The sequence below is a fragment of the Callospermophilus lateralis genome, chromosome 5 (assembly GCF_048772815.1).
Source record: "Callospermophilus lateralis isolate mCalLat2 chromosome 5, mCalLat2.hap1, whole genome shotgun sequence".
Classification (NCBI taxonomy): domain Eukaryota; kingdom Metazoa; phylum Chordata; class Mammalia; order Rodentia; family Sciuridae; genus Callospermophilus; species Callospermophilus lateralis.
Genome location: NC_135309.1, coordinates 52,696,153 through 52,702,152, shown reverse-complemented (window position 1 = coordinate 52,702,152; position 6,000 = coordinate 52,696,153).

Genomic DNA, 6,000 nt, shown 5'->3' with positions numbered 1-6,000 from the left:
TTTGGCATATATACACAATGGAATATTATTCATCCATAAAAAAGAATGAAATTATGGCATTTGCTGGTTAAATGTACAGAAGTGGAGATTATAATGCTAAGTGAAATAAATCAATCCTCCAAAACCAAAGGCTGAATGTTCTCTCTGATATGTGGATGTTAACACACAATAAGGTGAAGGGAGGGAAGAATACAAGTCATCAGATTAAACAAAGTGCAATGAAGGGAAGAGATGGGGGTTGGGAATAGGAAAGACAGTAGAATGAACTGGACATAACTTTCCTATGTTCATTATGAATACATGACCAGTGTAATTCCACATCATGTTTAACCACAAGAATGAGATCCTAATTAGAATAAGTTATACTCCATGTATAATTAAAATGTCAAAATACACTCTACTGTCCTGTATATCTAAAAAGAACAAATAAAAAAGAGAGAGAATTTTACTAAATACAGACTTTTATTTATTACCACTCTTTGTCCTGTGGGCTAAAATCTGAATTCACTTTAATTCTTAGGTAAAAAACCATGCTGGCCACTTCTCTGGCTTAACATTTAAAAAGCACAAACATCATGGGCAAATAAGAACCAGGTGCATCCCACCCTCTCTTCCCATCAAATGTGAAATTAAAAACCTATACAATGAAAACTACATAACACTAAAGAAAAAAATTGAAGAAAACCTCAGAAGATGGAAAGATCTCTCATGCTCCTGGATAGGCAGAATTAATATTGTTAAAATGGCCATATTACCAAAAGCATTAACAGATTTAATGCAATTCCTACTAAATCCCCATGACATTCTTCATAGAAATAGAAAAAGCAATCATGAAATTTATTTGGAAAAATAAGAGACCCAGAATAGCCAAAGCAATCCTTAGTGAGAAAAGTGAAGCAGGAGGCATCACAATACTGGACTTTAAACTATACCACAGAACTACAGCAATAAAAACCACATGGTATTGGCACCAAAATGGACTTGTAGACCAATGGTACAGAATAGAGGACACAGAGACAAACCCACATAAATATGGTTATATCATACTAGACAAAGTTGTCAAAAACATCACTGGAGAAAAAGACAGCCTATTCAACAAATGGTACTGGCAAAAATGGAAATCCATATATAACAAATGAAATTAATCCCCTATCTCTCGCCCTGAACAAAAATCAACTCAAAAGTGGATCAAAGACTTAGGCACTAAAACAGAGACCCTGTACCTAATAGAAGAAAAAATAGGCCCAAATCTTCACCTTATTGGCCTAGGATCTGACTTCCTTAACAAAACTCCTAAAGCACAAGAAGTAAAATCAAGAATTAATAAATGGGATGGATTCAAATTAAAAAGCTTCTTCTCAGCACAGGAAACAATAAAGTGAGGAGAGAGCCTAGAGATTGGGAGAAAATCTTTACCACATGCACCTCCAAGAAAGCATTAATCTCTAGGCTACATAAAAAACTCAAAAAACTTAACACACACACACACACAAAAAAAAAAAAAACAAATAACCCAAGCAATAAATGGGCCAAAGAACTGAACAGACACTTCACAGAAGAAGAAATACAATTCATCAACAAATGTATGAAAAAGTGTTCAACATCCCTAGCAATTAGAGAAACACAAATCAAAACTAAGATTTCATCTCACTCCTGTCAGAATGGCAATCATCAAGAAAACAGACAACAATAAATCTTGACGATGATGTGGTAAAAAGTTACACTCATACATTTCTGGTGGGACTGCAAATTGATGGGATCACTATGGAAAGCAGTATGGAGATTCCTCAGAAAATTGGGAATGGAACCACCATTTGACCTGGCTACCCCACTCCTTGGTTTATACCCAAAGGACTTAAAATCAGCACACTATAGTGATGCAGCCACATCAATGTTTACAGCAGCTCAATTCACAATAGCTAGACTGTGGAACCAACTTAGGTGTCCCTCAATAGATGAATGGATAAAGAAAATGTGGTATATGTATATTCAATGGACTATTACTCAGCTTTAAATAAGAGTAAAATTATGACATTTGCCAGTAAATGGTTGGAGTTGGAAAATATCATGCTAAGCAAAATAAGCTAATCCCACAAATCCAAAGGTTGAATGTTTTCTCTAATAAGCGGATGCTAATTCACAATAAGAAGGGAGGCACTAGGGAAGAATAGTGTTACCTCAGATTAGGAAAAGGGAAGTGATGGGAGGGAAGGAGAGGGGATGTGGGGATAGGAAAGATAGTAGAATGAAACAGACATTATTACTGTATGTATATATGTGGCTACATGACCAATATAATTCTGTAACATATACAACTCAAAAAAATGAAAAATATATCCCATCTGTGTATGATATATCATGCATTCTACTGTCATGTATAACTAATTAAAACAAATTTAAGAAATTTTAAAAAAAGTTAATTGTGGAAATAACCTAATCCCAGAAAAACCAAAGGCAGATGCTAACACATAATAAGGGAGTGGGGGTGAGGGGTTGGGGGAGGACAAATGTACTTTGGATTAGACAAAGGGGAATAAAGGGAAGGGAGAGGGAGTGGGAGTAGGAAAGACAGTAGAATGAATCAGACGTTACTATCCTAGGTGCATATATGATTACTGGACCAATGTAATTCTACATCAGATACAACCAGAAGAATGAGAAGCTATACTCCATATACATATAATATGTCAAAATACATTCTACCATCATGTGCAACTAATAAGAACAAATAAAAAAACAACAGCTTATTCTGGGATAAAAAAACAATTTAAGGAAAGAAAATTATACTCTGATTTTGTTTTTGAACAGTGTACAAAGGTTAAATATGTCAGTAGCAAAGTAAATTCAACAGTCTATTAAAATAGAGAAAACAATAGTGAAAGGAAGTTTACACCAGGGAGGCAAGAATTGTTCATTATCCAAAAATGTAATATATTACACAAACTAGCAGACAAAAGAATGAGGCATAAAGCTATCATAAAATTTTTAAAGTTTTTATTAGTGCATTATACATAAGAGTGGGGTTCATTTTGACATAATTATATATAATGTCTCCCTTATTCCTCTCCCTTCCTCCCTTCCTCTACTCTACCAGCCTTCCTTCTGTTTATTTATTGTTTTATTCACTGGTACTTTATACATAGACACAAACATGGAATTCACTGTAGTTTATTTATATGTGAGCACAGCATAATTTGGTCAGTTTCTGTTCCTCCCTTTTCCCATCTCTTCTCCCTCCCCATCAATCCCCTTCTACTCCACTGATCTTCCTTCTATTTTACTGCCTCTTGATTTTTGCCTTATTTTTCTTTATATTTTACATATGAAGGAAAACATTCAACCCTTGACTTTTTGAGTCTGGCTTAGTTCACTTAGCATGATGTTCTCTAGTTCCATCCATTTACTAGCAAATGACATAGTTTTATTCTTGTCTGTGGCTGAGTAAATCTCCATTGAGTTATATACCACATTGTTTATCCATTATCTATTGACAGGCACCTGGGCTGGCTATATAACCTAGCCATGATGAATTGGGCAGCTATAAATACCAATGTGCCTATATCACTAGAGCGTGGTGATTTTTGTTCTTTTGGATAATTACCAAAGAGTAGGATAGCTAGATCTTATGATGGATCCATTCCTGATCTTTTGAGAAATCTCCATACTGTTTTCCAAAGTGGTTGCACTAATTTGCAGTCCCATCAATAGTGTAAGAATGTACCTTTTCCTCCACAACTTCCCAGCATTTACTATGGTGTATATACATTTTTCAGTCTAGCAAGTGAGAGGAAATCTCAATGTAGTTTTTGATTTGCATTCCCCTGATTGCTGGGGCCATTGGAATTTCTTCTTTTGAGAAATGTCTGTTTAATTCATTTGACATTTTTATTGATTGGGTTATTTGTGGGTGGTTTTTGGTGTTTTTATTTTTTTATTTCTTTATATATCTTGGACCTTATTTCCTGCCAGAGGAGTAACTGGCCAAGATTTTTTCCCATTCTGCAGGCTTTCTCTTCACGTTCTTACTTCCTTTGCTCTGCAGAAACCTTTTAATTTGATGTCATCCCACACTCATCATTTTCTAGAAATCATATTCTTTGTGGTCATTAGTATTTACATTGTAACAAAGGTCATATCATGTTCAGAAAGGGAAGACAAATTAAAAAGCAGAAAGAAGTACAAAGCAAAGAACCTCAGGGTTTTTATTTGTATTTAATATGACTGATCATAGAAAAGTACAGTATGCCACTGTATAATTCTTACACCTAAAAGATTTCAGCAAGGTTTGTACATATAGGATCAAGGTCTCAAATACGTATCAATAATAATTAATTTCTAAATGTAATAGAATCTCACGCACAAAAGGAACATAAAGATACCTTGTACTAAATCAACAAAAAAAAATATATAGAATGTTTGTGGAGAAATGCTTCAATGATTATTGAAGGACAAAGAAAGAAGAAAAAAGATTTAAATCAAGGAAAAAATATACCTCTAACAATAACTGATAAACTTATAAATCTACATAGGTGGATACAAAATGAACTTCTGGTATATGTCCTAGAGAAAGACTCAGAGTCCACTTGTTTGTAATAGAGGAAAGTTGAGCACAATCAAACTTCCACCAAAACACATTGAAAATTTGTCAATTTGTCAATACTGATAAAATGAACTGTAATACAGAAGTAAAAATTAATGAACTATAAAGATATGTATCAAAATGGATAATCTTAAAAACATGGGGTTTTTTTTTATTTTGTTTTTGTACCAGGGATTGAACTTGGGGACACTCGACCACTGAGCCACATCCCCAGCCCTATTTTGTATTTTATTTAGAAACAGGTTCTCACTGAGTTGCTTAGCACTTCACTTTTGCTGAGGCTGGCTTTGAATTCACAATCCTCCTGTTTCAGCTTCCCGAGCTGCTGGGATTACAGGCGTGTGCCACTGTGAAAAACAGTTTTTTTGAGGATGAAATAAATTGCAAAATAATATATGAAGTACACACAATGCTATATGTAAACTGTTACTCAAAACATTCTTATAAACACATACATAATAGTATAAAACACACATGGGAGTAAAAAAAAAAACAACTCCAACTCAGCATATGTAAGGCAATGAAACCCCAAGGAATTTCAAATTTGTAATTATTTTTTATTTTACAGTCATCTGAAGCAAATTGGCAAAATACTAAAGTTTCATCATATCTCCATAGGTATTTATTATCAAAAAAATTTCATCACATTTGAAATATTTCATAATAAAGACATTCAAATAACAAACAAATCCTAGGACAGATGTTGGCTGGGTTGATAGCTGGGAACATGGCACCCACAGAGTGATGGTGCTCAGAGGGAAATGCTCTAAATCACCAGTCCCTTGCTGGAGATGAACAGAACGCACTCACATTTTCCTACCTTTCCCTCAGAGCTATGGCAGAAGCCTCCCCTGATATCTAAATATTTTAATCCTATTTTTGATGAAATTAGAAGATAAAATGCAATTACTTTTACCTCCTGAGAGTTTCAATCAAATGTTCTGAGAAAACGAGAAACTGTGTCTACATTCATGGGAGAGAAGCAGACAGTGTTTGAAGTGTAAATTAGAATGACTTGGTAAATTAGGAAATAGAAGATACCAGCCTCAAAAAAACGTAGAAAGGACTTACAGAGGAAGGAAAGGGAAGACAGAACAGAGAGAATATAGGTTCTTTCCCCTGCCAGCACCTCAGGTTCCCACCTAACAATCCATGCCCCACACAGGACATGCAAAGAAGGGAGCCTCTCTGAAAGTTCAAAGACTGCGTACACAGAAACAGGGAGATCCTCAGTGGGATCACTAGGTACAGATGACTCCTGCCCCTAAAAGTGTTTGTCAACACAGTCACACTTAGTTATACTCCCAGGTAGCCTGTGTGTCATGGGTGATAGCCATTCCCTTTCGGTAAGACATCCCTACCTATTTTCATTTGCCACAGTTAATTAAGTAGATTGCAGG